We start from the raw sequence: 18312 nt of genomic DNA, 5'->3' as shown, positions 1-18312 counted from the left end.
AGGGACCGATGACCTCAGCAGTTTGGTCCATTAGGAATTCACACACATTTGAACTATTTTTTGTAAAAACGTGCCTTCAGAAAAGTGTAGTTTTGAGGAGATAACTGCGCCCTAATTCTGCAGCTATCATTACGAAAAGTACACCCTGAAGTTTAACGGAGAGTACAACAACAATAGCGGCGCCCACCCGACTAACTGGCAAAGTGAAGCTGAAACGATGTTACTTTTTGTCTCGTTTCATTGACACCTTAACATGACGCTATCCTGTCATGTCCAAAGAGGCGTGCACGTATACTCGTACTGTCGATGCTGCACTGTCTTTCGTAGCTCTTTGGAGGTTCATGCCCTGGTTTCTGTCTTGGTTCTGGTCGACCTGGCGGTCGTCTGTTGCCAGTCGCTGTGCTATGTTCACTTAACGATGCACATTGATGCAGATCTATTGTTGAGATCGCTGCATACTTTTGTCTTAAACAACAGATAGCGAGTACAATCGGCTGCATTGAGTTAAGACGAAATTACTTTTCCGATTTTGAGGTTACACCTTCTCACTGGGATTCAGACAGAAAACGGAACTTGGTTCGTTGAGGATGCGTTTCAGTTATGTGCCCACGTGAACCATGCGTTCTACAGGAATCCACGTTTTTAAAACAACAAATCCCCCAGTCGGTCCATATCAAGTGCGTCACATGTTTTGACACCATTGTTTATGTTTTCCATAAACTGACATAATATTTGTACTTAGTTTGGATTTAGATGATGCTCACTAACCTTTGCTGTACATCTGCTGACTTTGTACAAAGAGTGGTTTTTGTAACAGAGCAAGTTTTTAGCAGATTTGGTATCTACATAATTTTTTTTTTCCAACCTTTCAACCACGTATTTGTGAAAGATCACACATTGAAACAGGCGGTACTGTGAACCCATGCCCTGCTTAGGCGCACAGCCACTCACAAATATTTTGTACATTCCCCATCTGTACGACTATTATTACATATTTTCATCATTTCCAGATAAAGAACTATACAGGAACTGATAGTAACTGTAGCAGCACGGTAAGCATTAGCTACAGATTAATTTAGGTTGAGTTATTATATTCTGAAGATGACAGTTGGTTTTCACGCTGATGACCTAGCTACGGAGGAAACGGTGCTGTTTGTTCTTATAATTTTTTACAAATCTGCACAACGCATATAATGTAACGTGGAATCAAATTTTCGTCTTAATTATGTGCAAACACTATTCACATCTCATTACATTAGAGTTAAACACACACAGACACACACACGCGCACACGCACGCACGCACACATACACACACACACACACACACACACACACCACTGACACTAGTTCACTCACTGCGGTTCACACATGTAATTTCATTGCCATAATTACTATTGCTATGCGCCATATTCAGTTCAACAGCATTTTGAGTGGCTGACTACCTGAAGTTATCAAAACAGAGATCAGTAGCAGAAACGCTTCTCATGTGAAAGACGTAGTAAAACACATCACAAATATTCCTATAGAAACTGGCAGTCCTATGTCAATACGAATAATATATGTATTCCACAATGCTATCAAATTGTTGGATGTTATCACCTTTTTAAATTCTTTTTAAACATAAGTAATGTATTTATATTATTTATTTCTGCAGGCAATGCGTTGAAGGTTGGTTTAGGTTTGTATAACATACTATTCTGACACAGGAACTTGCTATGTATTTGTCTGTCTAAATCAGTTCTACAAAAGTTTCATAATTGTGAACTTATCTCTTTCAGTGCTGAAATTTTCATGTCTGGTTTAAGGTAACACACACTTCAGTAGCCCTGAAAACGAAGCGCTGACACTTACTGCGTGTCTAAACGCCATGGCCTGTGTAGCATATCAGTTAACCAATGACTCACACTTTCGTCTGACAACACTCTTCGGACACTATCACTTTGTCAGCGTTTATTCATACTATAACATTATGAACTGCGTTTCGTCTAAGTAAACCACTGGTCGATGCTTCTATTTTTCATTATAATAATATGTAGTTGGCATTTTTCTTTATTAAACACTTTTGTCTCGTTCGCATATGACACATTATTTCTTCTGCAACTTTTAAAGCGAAATTCCATAGACATACCAACTTTTCACATCGTTTCTTTCCTCGCCTTCAAGTCCAGGTATGCGTGACAAAAGCTGTGATGCCTTTGCAACTTTGGTACTTCCTTGAATTGCTCCCATTGTAGCAGAAATTCCTGCCTAATAACACAGTCAAGAGGATAGTTATTGTGCCCACTTTGCGTCTTCTTCTTTGGGACAGATACTTCAGTACCACTTTCCTCACCATCCTGTCTAATCTGCCATGACTTTCACACAGTCGACTTTAACGTTTTGCTTACGCTTCCTGCCATCTTTTCGGTGGACACTGTCGCTCCTTTCTCCTTTTCGTCGTCAATAGTTTTAATGGCGTTAACAACAAGACACCGAGGCTGCCCCCGAATCACTTCCGATTACTACCCTCCGGATTGTACACTAATATAACAACACGAACTACTTTGAATTGCCCTGCCTTCGAAGAATGAAAAGAGGACAGTAAACTGTCTCAATTCTCGAAGGAAACGTAATTCGGCTTGTTATTCCACGTTGATCCTGGTTTCACAATGGTCGTCTAACCAGATGCCTGATATCCACTCTCAGTCTTATGAGATCCAACCGCGAAAGTTTACCGATGAACCTTCACCGCACTGTACCTATTCCAAATACGTTCTGTGACTGCACTAACATTACAGTATGTGATATCAGTCACAGCCTCTGTGCCTGCGAGAAATGGAGGAAGCACAGACAATCGTTTATTGGAATGGTTATGTCTTATGAAATAACAGTCTCCGGCAAATGACTCCATTCCACTTTCTTTGAGCAATCCTGCATATAACAAAGAGATTTTTAAATTTTTACAAGCTGGAAAGATATCTTTGTAGTAGTAACGCAACACTGGGAATAACACTATGTGATCAAAACTATCAGGACACCCCTAAAAACGTACGGTTTCATATTAGGTGCATTATGCTGCCACCTACTCCCGGGTACTACATATCAGCGACTTCAGTAGTCATTATACATCTTGAGAGAGCAGAATGGGGCGCTCCGCGGAACTCACATACTTTGAATGTGATCAGTTGATTGGATGTCACTTGTGTCATTTGTCCGTACGCGAGATTTCCGCACTCCTAAACATCCCTAGGTCGACTGTTTCCGATGTGATAGTGCTGTAGAAACGTAAAGGGAAACGTACACCACAAAAGCGTACAGGCCAACCTCGTCTGTACACTGACAGACACCGCCGACAGTGAAGAGGGTCGTAATGTGTAATAGGCAGACATCTATCCAGACCATCGTACAGGAATTCCAAACTGCGTCAGGATCGACCACAAGTACTATGGCAGCTAGGCCGGAGGTGAGAAAACTTGGATTTCATGATCGAGCAGCTGCTAATAAGCCACACATCACGCCGTTAAACGCCAAACGACGCCTCGCTTGGTGTAAGTAGCCTAAACATTGAACGATTGAACAGCGGAAAAACGTTGTGTGGAGTGACGAATCACGGTACACAATGTGGCGATCCGATGTCAGGCTGTGGGTATGGTGAATGTCCGGCGAACGTCATCTACCAGCGTGTGTAGTGCCAACAGTAAAATTCGGAGGCGCTGGTGTTATGCTGTGGTCGTCTTTTTCAAGGAGGGGGCTTGCACCCATTGTTGCTTTGCGTGGCACTATCACAGCACAAGATGTTTTAAGCACCTTCTTGCTTCCCACTGTTGAAGAGCAATTCGGGTACGGCGGGTGCATCTCTCAACACGATAGAGCACCTGTTCATAATGCACGGCCCGTGGTGGAGTGGTTACACGACGATGACATCCCTGTAATGGACTGGCCTGCACAGAGTCATGACCGGAATCCTACAGAATACCTTTGGGATGTTTTGGAACGCCGACTTCGTGCCTGGTCTCGCCAACCGACATCGATACTTCTCCTCAGCGCACCACTCTGTAAAGATTAGCCCGCCAATCCTCAAGAAACCTTCCAGCACCTGATTGAACGTATGCCTGCGAGAGAGGAAGCTGTCATCAATTCTAAGTGTGGGCCAACACCGTACTGAATTCCAACATTACCGGTTAAGGGCGTCACGAACTTGTAAGTCATTTTCAGTCAGTTGTTCAAATGGTTCAAGTGGCTCTGAGCACTATGGGACTCAACTGCTGAGGTCATTAGTCCCCTAGAACTTAGAACTAGTTAAACCTAACTAACCTAAGGACATCACAAACATCCATACCCGAGGCAGGATTCCAACCTGCGACCGTAGCGGTCTTGCGGTTCCAGACTGCAGCGCCTTTAACCGCACGGCCACTTCGGCCGGTTCAGTCAGTTGTCCGTATACTTTTGATCACATAGTGTATGTTAAAAATCCTTCCTTGTTAATATGTATTTTATATGTATATTTATTTCAACTTAGGCATTGGACATTTGTATTTCTTTCGTTCCTAAGTTTGTTCTTTCGTTTTGTTTGGTGATGCCAGATCAATTCTCTCTGTTGAACAAACCAGTAGAATTTCGCACAGCATTCAAACTCCTTTGTCATACATGTATATTTACTTTTATTTATCCTAGAACGCCATTGTTAATAGTTAAAATTGTTACATTGTTGTGCCATCTTTTTGTCAATCAACATCTGGGTTCCATAGACAATGATTAAACTTGCTCACTCTCATATTATGTCATTAATTTATATTTCGTATGTCAATTATTTAGCTTTTAGTGGGCCTAATGGCCATTAGCTGTTGAAGGACAAATAAATAAATAGACAAATAAATCAAGTAAATCTACGGTCGCAGGTTCGAATCCTGCCTCGGGCATGGATATGTGTGATGTCCTTAGGTTAGTTAGGTTTAAGTAGTTCTAAGTTCTAGGGGACTGATGACCACAGATGTTAAGTCCCATAGTGCTCAGAGCCATTTGAACCATTTGAAATCAAGTAAATAAAATATTTTGTACTGGAATGTGGCTCTACCCAACGATGGTATCAAACTAGTTTTTCCACTATGGTCAGGTGTACAGTTCTGTTTGCCGAATAGCTCACATTTCCCTCTACCACCCAGAAAGATGAAAACATGCAGGTAAAGAGTTCTAATCAGCAGAGCCAACGATCTACACAGATCAACAAAACTTTGCGTTACTCCGATATGTCGTGTAGGCATTTTGTTCGTTCAGAAGATCATCCCGGATATTGTTTGTAAATATAGACACAGTTACCACGGACGCTATCTATGGGTAGAACACCCCATTCGAATGGACTGAAACAAAAGAAAAAAAATGGCTCTGAGCACTATGGGACTTAACTTCTGAGGTCATCAGTCCCCTAGAACTTAGAACTACTTAAAACTAACTAACCTAAGGACATCACACGCATCCATGCCCTAGTCTGGATCCGAACCTGCTACCGTAGCAGTCGCGTGGTTCCAGACTGTAGCACCTAGAACCGCACGGACACTCCGGCCGGCAGACTGAAACATATCAGTTGAAAGTAAAGTACCAGTAGAGACGCTTTAGAGACGTCTGTGGAAGAATGAACATCCATTATGCCACGAGCGACAGTCGCTACAAATAGTAGAGTCCGCATCATCACGTTACGCGTAGAAGTATTGTTAACCGCGGAACGCGTACACTGGAATCAAAGCGATGTTGGTTGGCTGATTAAGGAGAGAGGACCAAACAGCGAAGTCATCGGTCTCATCGGATTAGGGACGGATGGGGAAGGATGTCGGGCATGCCATTTCACAGGAACCATCTCGGTATTTACCTGAAGTGCTTAAGGCAAATCACGGCAAACCTAAATCAGGACGTCAGATGCGGGTTTGAACCATCGTCCCCCTGAATTCGAGTCGAGTGTGCTAACCACTGCAGCACCTCTCTCATTCAAAGCATTGTCGGTTTATCGTGCTTGTCCTGTACGTGGACAACAACACGTGGCGGTATTTCACAAGGTTTTGGCCTTGTTTTGAGGTTGAAAATGATCATTGGATTAAGTTTAGTACCGCCAGCACAACATGAAACAACAACAGTGTAGTGCAATTATTCATCTCCTCTTGTTTTTATAGTTACAGTTTTAGCACCTTTCATGGCAACAGTTCTGTTGCCCGATGCATCACATTTCAGAAGGCTTTCGTCCATATTCACTGTTTGGCTTAGTTACACACTGGTTTTCTTTCGATGTTGAATAATAAAGCAGTGGAAAGATAATATTTTCTATTTATACTCTTGTGCCATTTTCTGAGATATTTCGATTTTGGTTCGCATGCTACGGGTAACTCCACGACTTTTCATAAAGCTGCAGCACCAACCATCTCCACCCTTAAAGTCTGTTAAGTTCCAGTGAAGCTTACGAGAGTGTATTTGAAACATTTTTGTACTAACTGAATGGCATTTTGGCGGTGTTCTTGAATCCATTTCAGTTCGTCTTCTTCTAGATTGGCCATTTTGCATTTAGTCATCTATTTGCATATTTAATCTTCCTCATTTTTTCAGTTTTTCTTTACTAGACTGCAAATCGTAAATGATTTTTTTCTGTTGGTAGAGGGCCGAATGAAGCTCGGAAGCTCTGTTTTTTCTGCATATGCTATTACTTGCAATTTATAGCCCGCGTCATATGAATACCTTTTACTTTTCTCCATTACGAAACTAGCTACTTAATAAAATATTGTACTGTTACCGATAGCACAAACCACTTTCAATTCAAGTCCACTGGCTTCGTAGACTTCAATAACGCGTCATAGGCTAGACAGTGTTCTGGGTTTGTGATGGCGGGACGGAAGCGAGACATTGTTAGGAAGCTTGTGAACCCCTTCACTCATGTTCGTCGCATCGGTGCACTGCCGCTGCCAGTTGAATCCAATGTTGCCCGATAGAGATAGGCATAGAATACATGGTGCAAATTTTGAATCTCACACTGGAAGTTTTTATATTAATTTCGAATGTAAGACGCACCTGAATTTTGGAGGCAATTTTTCGAAGAATAAAGTGCGTCTTGTACTAGTAGGGCTTAAAATATGGTAAGTTAATCGTATAAATATTACTCACAAAACCAAATCTTGAACTCGGTTAATAATCCAAAAACATGCCGTTAATCAATTACGCCACGAAAAAGCTAGAAATCACAATCAGAACGAAGATTGTTCGTTCGCAGATTTGATTTTAAATTTACTGTAACGGACATCCGGGTATGGTACCGCATCATAATATAAAGTGACTATCATTGAAGAACAGCGACATTTCGACTGCGGATACCACCTGTGTCTAATGGTGTACTTCGTCGTTCAGGGTACAAGTAGACTAGTAGACGCGAAGGACGATGTGGCCGAAACATTGGTGTTCTTCAGTGATAGTTATTTTACAATTCAACAAGGTACCATACCGAGATAACTGTTATCTTAACTGACTCTGACGGCTGAAGCCTACGCAACTGTACGAAAAATCCTCTGTTTTATGGAACTATTTAAAAGTGAACAGACTATTTGTGGTAAAAAATTATAAATTTGTGGTAAGATCTTACGGGACGAAACTGCTTAGGTCATCGGTCCCTAAGCTTACACACTACTTAATTTAACTTAAACTAACTTACGCTATGGGCAACACACACACCCATGCCCGAGGGAGGACTCGAACCCCCGACGGGTACAGCCGCGCGGTCCGTGACAAGACGCCCTAGACCGCGCGACTATTAGTGGCTCAAAAATGGCTCTAAGCACTATGGGACTTAACATCTGAGGTCATCAGTCCCCTAGACTTAGAACTACTTAAACCTAACTAACCTAGGGACATCACACACATCCATGCCCGAGACAGGATTCGAACCTGCGACCGTGGCAGTAGCTCGGTTCCGGACTGAAGCGCCTAGAACCGCTCGGTTACAGCAGCCGGCTCTATTTGTGGCTTTCAAAAAATTTGTACCACTGAATCAAGGTAAAGAAGTCTGAAGACAAGTAACATGGAAGTTGAGCCGTCTCTTGAAACTGTATGAAGTCTTATTTGGACGAAAAGCGTCTCGCTTGATTTAAAGAATCATCAGAGGAGACTGCAACAGCAACAATCACCAGCGGCCTAGCTACGTCGAATAGACCTTTCCTCATCAGATCACCGAAGTTAAGTAACGTCGGACGTGGCCAGTACTTTGGCCGGTTAGTCACGCAGGTAAGCTGCGTGATGTTGGCTTCTTTCAAGAGGGTTCAATGGTTCAAATGGCTCTGAGCACTATGGGACTTAACAGCTGTGGTCACCAGTCCCCTAGAACTTAGAACTACTTAAACCTAACTAACCTAAGGACATCACACACATCCATGCCCGAGGCAGGATTCGAACCTGCGACCGTAGCAGTCGCGCGGTTCCGGACTGCGCGCCTAGAACCGCGAGACCACCGCGGCCGGCTTTCAAGAGGGATGGTGGCGTAAAATCCCTGATTGCCAGTCTTCGCGTCAATGTCCTAGATTAAATTCATAGCTCTCAGTAGTGCCTCATGATGCTACGGCAAGCGACGATGCTGGTTAGTCCGTCGGATGGGGACCTTAAGCTGGTGCTATTCGAATGGAGTAGGCTAAGAGCCGGCACCGGATTGCACCCTCTCCCTTCTCTCATTTTCGTACAACACAAACATACCGAGTGAGGTGGCCCAGTGTTTAGTACACTCGACTCGCATTCCGGAGAAAGACTTTTCAAATCCGTATCCGATCATATTGGTTTACGTTTTCCGTGACGTCCCTGAATCACCTATCCTTGAAACAACCCTAGCACATGTTCTATCTCCAATCACCTCGTTGTCGACGGGTCTTTATCTCTAACCTTTCTTTCTCCCTTCTTCCAACACAAACGTGACGCCATGCCACTCATACACACGTTACAGTTACCTACACTTAACACACACACTTGAACGTACAACTTTCACTCTTCGGCATGGAAAGGTGCCAGTGTGCGGGTAGGATAATGATAAATCCTTCCAATTAGGCGACTGAACTTGTCGTTTTTATTGTAACAATTGAAGCTATCAGAGTACAAGTGGTGTAAGTCCACAACACTTGGGATCAGAGGTATAGTGAATGAAGTTCCTACTTGAGCTGTGTGGTGTCAGATGGCAGCACTTTACTTGGAAAATGAAGCTGTTCATTATTTCAGACGACAAGAGAAGTAAGTCCACACTGCACGTTGTGTTTCGAAGTTTTGTAGTTCAGTTTCACCAAATAATCGTTACTGTGGACAGAGACGACTTTTCAGAAGAAACTGAAGGTAAACCAATGTAATTCAACACATATCGTGAAACATAGGTCACGTTTTTATCACTTACACCATTCGTGAACATGAACTGACAACAACATAACCTGTTTTGAAACATTGTAAGCATGTGGTTATATATTCCGACAGCTGCACAAGACACAATTGTATCACTAAAATGGCACTTGATTCGAAGGAACTGTTACAAAAACCTGGTATGGAAAGAGAAATCACAGACCACAAATTCCTTGTGTCAGGGCATTCGTACCTACCAAATGAAACTGACTTTGGCTTGATAGAAGAAAAGAGTAGAAAAACAACTCATATTTCTGCATCAGATGACTGGATAACCATTGTGAAAGAATATAACAAGAAAAATCTGTTTAAAATAGATCAAATCATGCATACAGACTTTTTATCCACAAAGAAATTCTAAGCAGCTTGATGGTCACAAAGTGAACTGGCTAGACATTTAGGAGTTGAGGTACGAAAACAGATGTGCATATTCACTAGAACCCAAAATCAACCACTATCCTGACATACAGTTCCATCAAATTAATCTGGCAAAGAAAGGTAGAACAGCTCGTCAGCTACCGGAACAAGAGAGCCTGTACAAGGAACAACGTGCAGTTTCGGATGCAAAGAAGAAGAAGGATATGATGGATTTGCTGCCTTTTATTCCTCCTATTCAGCACCATTTCTTCAAATGTATTCCTTGCATTGCAAACACACGTTTGCTGAAAGTGACACCGAGTCTGGAGACAATGACGAATTGTTCCACATGAGAATACGCAGGTAAATGTAGTAAGTACAAGAATGAAAGTGGCAATATTAAATACGGAACTGTTATATTGTGTACTACTTTCTTTGCCTCGTGGTCGTGCGGTAGCGTTCTCGCTTCCCGCGCCCGGGTTCCCGGGTTCAATTCCTGGCGGGGTCAGGGAGTTTCTCTGCCTCGTGATGACTGGGTGTTGTGTGATGTCCTTAGATTAGTTAGGTTTAAGTAGTTCTAAGTTTTAGGGGGCTGATGGCCATAGATGTTAAGTCCCATAGTGCTCAGAGTCATTTGAACTTTCTTTGCAATTATTTTGATGAGACTACTGAAGCAAGTCCATATCCCGTTTCAAACACTGTTACAGTCTCCAGTGTTTTGTCTATGTGCTCTGTTTTGCATGGAATAAGTGAAATACAATTGTCTGTTTCAAAATAAAGTAAATTTATCTTCGTAAAGTTTATGCTGATTTTATAAATTCCCATATATCATTATCCTCACATATCTCTGAACTTTCACCACTTGCATTCTGAATGCCTCAACTGTCGTTTTTCTTATAGATCTATTTAATCAGATCACAAACAGTTCTCATATTTAGTGTTACTTTTTACTATTCACGTTTTTTGGCTCCTACATTTCCATGTATTCTGCTGTAAACAGATACGTAGGAACACAACAAAAAATCAGAGTCGACAAGAGACATGCTGTCACAGCCGCAAAAACAAAAGACGATCACAGTCCGCGGGATCACAGAACACAGAGTAAACCTAGCCACGACGTGAATGTGGATGTTCAAAAACATGCAAAAAAGAAATTTGTGTGTGTTAGTTAAAAAACGGAAGTCTGTGTATCGTAGATTTATAAAGAAACCGACAATCGTTACAGTGACTAGTAATTATTCTTTAAATACATCGAAATACGTTTGGTCCAAGTAGAAAAACATGAGATAGCTCCATATTAGTTGTGAAACGGAGATTACTAAGCGAGGGCCCAAAAACAGAAGAAAATAAGTAAAAGTATGAAGAAGTTGTCTGCATGACGCCAGATGAACGAGCTCGTTATATAGGAAAGGTTACTGTTCTATTCTCGAACATGGGAATCAATTTCCTCTTCACCGTATAAATTATTCGGAAATTCCTAGCAGCTACGAAAAGGGAACTGACGCCAATGAAAAACTAATTGAACGTTAAAGTTTCAATCCTCAACGCGTTGAAAACAAGCACAAATAAATCGCTTATAGATAACAAATCTCTTTGCACAGATATATATAACAATATTTTATCAGCTGCTTTTACTCTGCTTTAGTTAGTTCTATATGTGAAGACATTATATCATCATCAATTTGACATCCATGTTTGAATAATGGACTCCTCCAGACTTCTACATTCATTATGACCTCCACCAATGCATATGCTTCTTCTTCTCTTCTGTAGTGGTTTTCTTAAGTCTCCACCCACCTTCTGTTCAATTGTTTCCTCGTAGGTTTTTTATCTCTGGGAAAAAATTGCTTCATTTATCATCAGTTCGTCTGTTTACAGACCTGCTCACGTTCGTCTCTTCACAAATCGTACTGCAGCTTTCACTACAGATTGTGCCCTAATCTACTTGTTTGTTTCCTCGCCTCTACTAGCAAATCTCTATTGATCGTAGAGAAACTCCCCGTTACCTAGTGGTACTGAAAAAATTATCCACTTTGATCGCAGAGTAGTCACAGGCAGACACTTCATCATATTAAGCCCCTGAGTAATCTTTAGGAGTACAATTTGGGAAGAATAGTGATATGTATACCTACAACACTATAGGAACAAATGGCCTTTGTAAATCATTATTAAAGCATTAAGAAATTAGCTCAATATGCAGCAATAAAAATGTTTGATCATTTGCCCAATACCGTAAAACGTCTGACAGATATCAAAGCAGGTTTAAATCTAACCGAAAATTATTTCTCCTGGACAACTGCTTCTATTCCATGGATGAATGTTTATTAAAAAACTAGCCTAAAAACTAATTTTTAAGTATTGTTGCATGATGAAGACTAAAGACCCATAACTGTGTTTTTAGTGTTCTATTTTTCGGTCAAGAAGCTATTTACAGACACATTTGGTCGAGGTTATTTAGAACATCCCTCGATTATTCTGCAACACCCCTGACTTTTTCGAGCTATCAGCGTAATGGGTCTTAATAGTTTCTCACAAATTTTCATCCTAGCAGCGGATCACTATGATGTAACTATTTAGGCCCTATCCACGGCTTTCGATTGGAATCCATAGATCCGGCTGTTTGATTCAATAACGTACCGTCTTTTAGTAGTGTTTTACTTTGGCGGGCAACGAATGTTGGGTACCGAGTTCCGAGCTCTTAGCCCTAATGTTTTGGTTACGTGAGTACAAATGTTTTAACGGTCTTATGTAAAAGCTTTCAAAACTTTTTAATTTTTTTGACGGTAAAATATTTTTAGAGAATTATCGTATCTTAGAGTTGTTATTCCTTCTTTATTCATTGTTATGCATTTCTTCACCTGAAGATTTGACTCCTAGTGCCACGAAAACGGTAGTGATTTAAAAATAAGGGACTAAATAAACCGGAAGCGGTTTATTAATATCCAAGATGGTTACTCGAAGCTGTGATTGCTCTATCTACAAGGTTATCTGCAAAAAGTTATACGTTCTTTCATGTTAACACACATGATGTATACATAAATATCCCGTTAACTGATTCGTTCCGAATTATTTCGATAGAAGAATCATTCAGATCATCTAAGGAATACGCAACTAACTAACTAGCTATGCCACACATATACGGATATGTTCACATTGCGTGAACGCATCAATCCGCTGCTGAAAGCGTTACACCCGTAAAGTGTTACAATATATGTGATGTGAGGTGAAATACCGTTTGGATATTTTGTATGTCACCAGTGGTACTCACATTGAGTGCATTAAACGATGTTACAATGACTGAAAACTTCATGACCTTGTGAACATCAATGTCAAAATAATTGGTATCCTGTAAATAAAAAAATAAAAAATAGTTTGTGTGTAGTGCCACTAGTAGGACAAAAAATTATATCTTCATTAATGTTAACACTAATAACGTATCACGTGTACCTGTTAACTTAATCGCTCCATATCATGCCGATAAAGGAATCGTTCAAATGATCTACGGAACATGTAACTAAATAACCGTGATGAAACACGAGTCTCTCTGAAGCTGTTCTACGATGGCAGCGGATAATAATCTCATCGCGACATCATAATTAAAGCCGTAATTGTTAGGTTGCAGCAAGCCGCAAGAGAATAAACAGAATAGATTGGCGTGGAGATCGGAAGCGTCAAATCAGTGTTCCGATGAAGACCACAACAGCGGCAGCAACAGATACATTTATAACAACAAACTCTACACAGCAGACTATAAAATTCCCTCTCTAAGTCCTAAGATATGCTGCATAATGGATATTATTAAAATACAATGTCTAAGGGACTTTCCAGCTAAAGCTTCCGTGGCTTTTTTATAGTTACATAGCGTGTAGGTAACGAAAACAGTCGCAGAGCATCAAGAAAAACCACCTCTATAATCAACGTACTGTAATTACAACCGAATTGCATCTTATGTGGTCAACAGCGGTAATAAAACACCATTCCGGCGCCATTTATTCATTCTTGGCCTACAATTCTGTAAGGGATAATGTAGTGTTGATAGCGATGAAATTGGTGAGAGGTGTCATTCCGTCTTGCGCTCTGTGTAGCAGAAAAAGCTTTGTTTTTTTTTCTTTGTGGAGAAAAGATCGCCATAATTACATAAATTGGGGGTCTCTGTGCAGCAGGAAGACCGGAAGAGTAATTTGCAGGAATCGAGCGCTCCTTACGAGTAACAGCCTCGCGGCAGATTACGCTCCTTCTTTTGAAAAATAAGCTTCTTTCATTCGGGTAGGATCGTGCTAGGTCTACCACGTGGCTTCGACGGCTCGACGTAAAGTCCGTATACGTGAGGTCACTCCCACCCCAGTGTCGCGGACGAGCAACAGCTACTGTCATCAGGACGCCACCATAATGAATCTGCTTCAGTTGCTTCACAACAGGAAGCCGGATCCCCGCTGCGATACTGACGAGGCACAACGCAGGCGCCCCGACGCCGCGGCGTCGCCCTGGAACCAGCGGCGACGACGCCTTCTCTGCCGAGTACGGGAAGAGCAGAATTCACCCAAATTCGTCACTCTTCGCTGAGATTGGGATGTTACGCGTTGATTCTCGGATTACTGTGTCTGTATGATGTATTGCCCGGTCCGGACACATTAATGTGACCACCTCAACTTGTAAGAACCACTCACAGACGGCAGGTGGCACCACTAGTAGCGGAGGGAATATTAAGCATTTTGGGGAGACGTGGGAAACAGTACAGTCTCAGTCGTAATACGGAAACGGAGTGTTTTATCTAACGTCAAAAATGACAAAAAAAAATGGTTCAAATGGCTCTGAGCACTATGGGACTTATCATCTATGGTCATCAGCCCCCTAGAACTTAGAACTACTTAAACTTAGCTAACCTAGGGACATAACACACATCCATGGCCGAGACAGAATTCGAACCTGCTACCGTAGCGGTCTCGCGGCTCGAGACTGTAGCGCCTAGAACCGCGCGGCTACTCCGGCCAGCCAAAAAGGACATAATCATTGGTTACTCGGCCAAGGGTAGAAGCTTTTCCGAAACAGCTAAGCTTCTAAACTATTCGCATTTCGCCGTGGTTAAAGTATACCATGGTTGGCAAAATAGCGCTATCCAAAACCGAGGCAACCGTGGTGCACCATGAGCCACAGATGCTAAGGATGAACGACGACTGCGGAGATGTGTAAGGCCGAATAGACGTGCACCTATTGAGCTACTGACCACCCAGATTAACCAGTGAACTACCAGCAGCGTCTTCCCAACGGCTGATCAGCGCACATTGCCTTGTATGGGCCTCTGCAACAGGCACCTGGTTCATGCACCCTGTTCATCGACATCGATAGCTGAAATTTGCACATCACTACCGCAACTTGTCCACTGCTTAGCAACAGGTGGCCTTTCCAGATGAATCACGATTTATGCTCCATGGGCCGTTGGCATGAACGGCATGAAACGTCTGAAAGCAAACACCCAGCAACAATGGTCAGAACGGTCTAGGCCGGAAACATTGTCTGGGTATTCTCGTCATTCTGGAAGGCACAATGGATCAAGACAAGAATGCATCTGTCCTTAGTGACCATGTCTATTCCTACAAGCAGTTTTTACCCCTCAACACGATGGTATCTACCAGCAGGTCAATGCAACATGTCACAAATCTCGGATTGTACGTGCAAAGTTCGAAGAACACCTCACTCAACAGGCCACCAGACTTTCCGGATCTAAGCCCAGACGTCATCTATCGGACCACCTCGATCGGGGTGTTTGTGTCATGGATCCTCAACAGAGAAACCTAGCGTAGTTGCCTATTGCACTGGAGTCGGCGTGACTCCACATCCCCGTCGTTGCCTTTCAGAACCTCATTGACTCTGTTCCTGCACGTCATGCAGCGGTCCGCGCTGCGAAAGGTGGGTGTTTAGGCTTTCGACAGGTGGTCACATCAATGCGACTCGACGCTATGTGTTCAACAATTCGTCGAAATACTGGCCACGACTGAGCTTCTCAATGCTTGGAAGGAACAGGCAACGTCTTTGTTTGATGATATGAGTACAACCGCAACTGTCCATGGCGAATTTTTGGGAACGCTGGTGTTCGGATAAGAAAGACGTAATTCTACTGTGGACCACTGCCCGAGTATGTCGGATGTGAGCCACTTCAGTATAAGCTGTGACGCCACTACAGATCTTTGCTATGAGTGTGGGTGACGGTCATCAGCTGCAGCAATTGCTGATAACTTCTCAGGTACTGTCATATCGAGGTCCCAACCGTGAATACAACAGTATTGGCTCACATGCATACCCACTCGACACCAGCATGTCAACCATAAACTGCCTCGTAATGAGAAGCACTAAAGAATTTCAGTAAAAGTTCACCTGGCTGTGTTACGTTTCCCTAAAAGTAGTAACTAACACCCAGAGCATACTTTTCTTTTCTTTCTTTGCGTGGCGGGAAGATGTTGCATGCTTCATAGTGAGCTCATGTAAGACGACCATATCTTTGGAAGCCTTAGATTTCACATTACATTTTACTCTGAGATAATAAAAACTTTTGCAATGAATATTTAAATTCACCCTGAACTCAAGCTCGGTTTATGTAGCAGATTGCTGAGAAACAGCACCAGTAAGAAAAAGGAAATCGCTTGGAACAGTATTGTACTCATCGGCAGATCACGTGAAGCCTCGCGGTGCAATATGACAAAAGCACAGCGTGCAACGCAGGGACGCTAAACCGGTGGAAGGGAAGCAAACCATCGTCAGTAGCGTCAAAACAGAGCAGAGCGGATAAGGATGTTGCGAGTGGTGTGTGTAAGAGTGAAAGGCCGTGAATCAAGTGGAAGTGCTGTAGCAACTACTCAATAATAAAATTAGTGAATAAGTTTCACTTTACCTAAGTGTTGAACATGGTGAAACTAGCTGGTGCAATCGATGTTGATATTGTATGGTAATAGCTGGTGCAAAAAGAAGGAAAATTATAAGTCGTCACACACAAGGAATAACGCAGGTTTTCTATTTCATTTAACCGTTTACCTGCAAATCATCGCCAATAAAAGATCTACGCAGTCTGGCGGAACTCACCATCATGTTGCAGGTAACACTTAGGATATTAGATGCTTGGGTAGCAAAATAACATTTTCAAAGTGTAATATACATCACAACACTTGTTTCAAGAAAAAGACTCGGGAGTTTCAAGGGCCAAGATGAAAGTCTATACCGCAGATTCTCTCACTACCATTTCATTGCAGTCAGATTCTATCCTACGACCAGACATGAGAAATAAGGAGGAGGAGGAGATTAGTGTTTAACGTCCCGTCGACAACGAGGTCATCAGAGACGGAGCGCAAGCTCGGGTGAGGGAAGGATGGGGAAGGAAATCGGCCATGCCCTTTCAAAGGAACCATCCCGGCATTTGCCTGAAGCGATTTAGGGAAATCACGGAAAACCTAAATCAGGATGGCCGGAGACGGGATTGAACCGTCGTCCTCCCGAATGCGAGTCCAGTGTGCTAACCACTGCGCCACCTCGCTCGGTGAGAAATAAGCCTCAAGGATCCGTTGCACAAACAAATGTTTAAAACTTAACACTTAGAAATTAAAAAATAGCGAAATTCATTACACGTTATACCGTAAGTAGGTTTGTAAAGGATACTACAACCACCTTATCCTCAGCCTAAAATAGATCAGCTTTGTGAAATAATAACAATTATCATTAATAGATACCGCTGGCCACTTAATTTGTTTATTTTGTTGATTTCATATGCCACATTTAAATGTATTGTACACAATTCATAAACCTGAATGCTGTAAGGTATTTTGCTAAACTGAATAGCTTCCCACAGTTCGTTAAATAATTGTGTGACTATACGAATACCAGGTGGCTATAACTAAAGTGCAGCTGCTGAGAGTGGTCCAGTCTGTGTTGCAATTATCGTATAACACCGAAACTGGGTAGGTGTTCTAATGTGTTAATGCGTAACCTATTTACAGTGGAAAAAACTTAGTTGCTATGTCGGGCACCTGGTGTAAATCTGGTGTGGTGAATGTAAGAATGACGTATAGAAAACTTTCGACATGTAATGGATTAGGAAGACGACGTGGGCAGAGGAGGTCAAAACAAGCCACAAAAACATAATGTTCATTTTATTATTAATCGCCGGTGATGCTAATAAGATGATGTACAGTGACAGTTTAATTCTGTTGACCAGCACTCGAATTTTTTCCAGCGTAAATCGGTTCTGCGTTATCTACCAAGTTTTGCTGTCTTACGGTAGTTTCAACCCACACTGGATCTCTGCGAGTAACTGTACTTTAATTATATGGTTCAAATGGCTCTGAGCACTATGGGACTCAACTTCTGAGGTCATTAGTCCCCTAGAACTTAGAACTAGTTAAACCTAACTAACCTAAGGACATCACAAACATCCATGCCCGAAGCAGGATTCGAACCTGCGACCGTAGCGGTCTTGCGGTTCCAGACTGCAGCGCATTTAACCGCACGGCCACTTCGGCCGGCTCTTTAATTATAACCGTCCCGTATGTCACCAAACTGAAGTTACTAATTTAACATTACAGGCGCCACAGAC

This window comes from Schistocerca piceifrons, chromosome 7 (genome assembly GCF_021461385.2).
Source record: "Schistocerca piceifrons isolate TAMUIC-IGC-003096 chromosome 7, iqSchPice1.1, whole genome shotgun sequence".
Taxonomy (NCBI): Eukaryota; Metazoa; Arthropoda; class Insecta; order Orthoptera; family Acrididae; genus Schistocerca; species Schistocerca piceifrons.
This window is presented reverse-complemented; position numbering follows the sequence as displayed.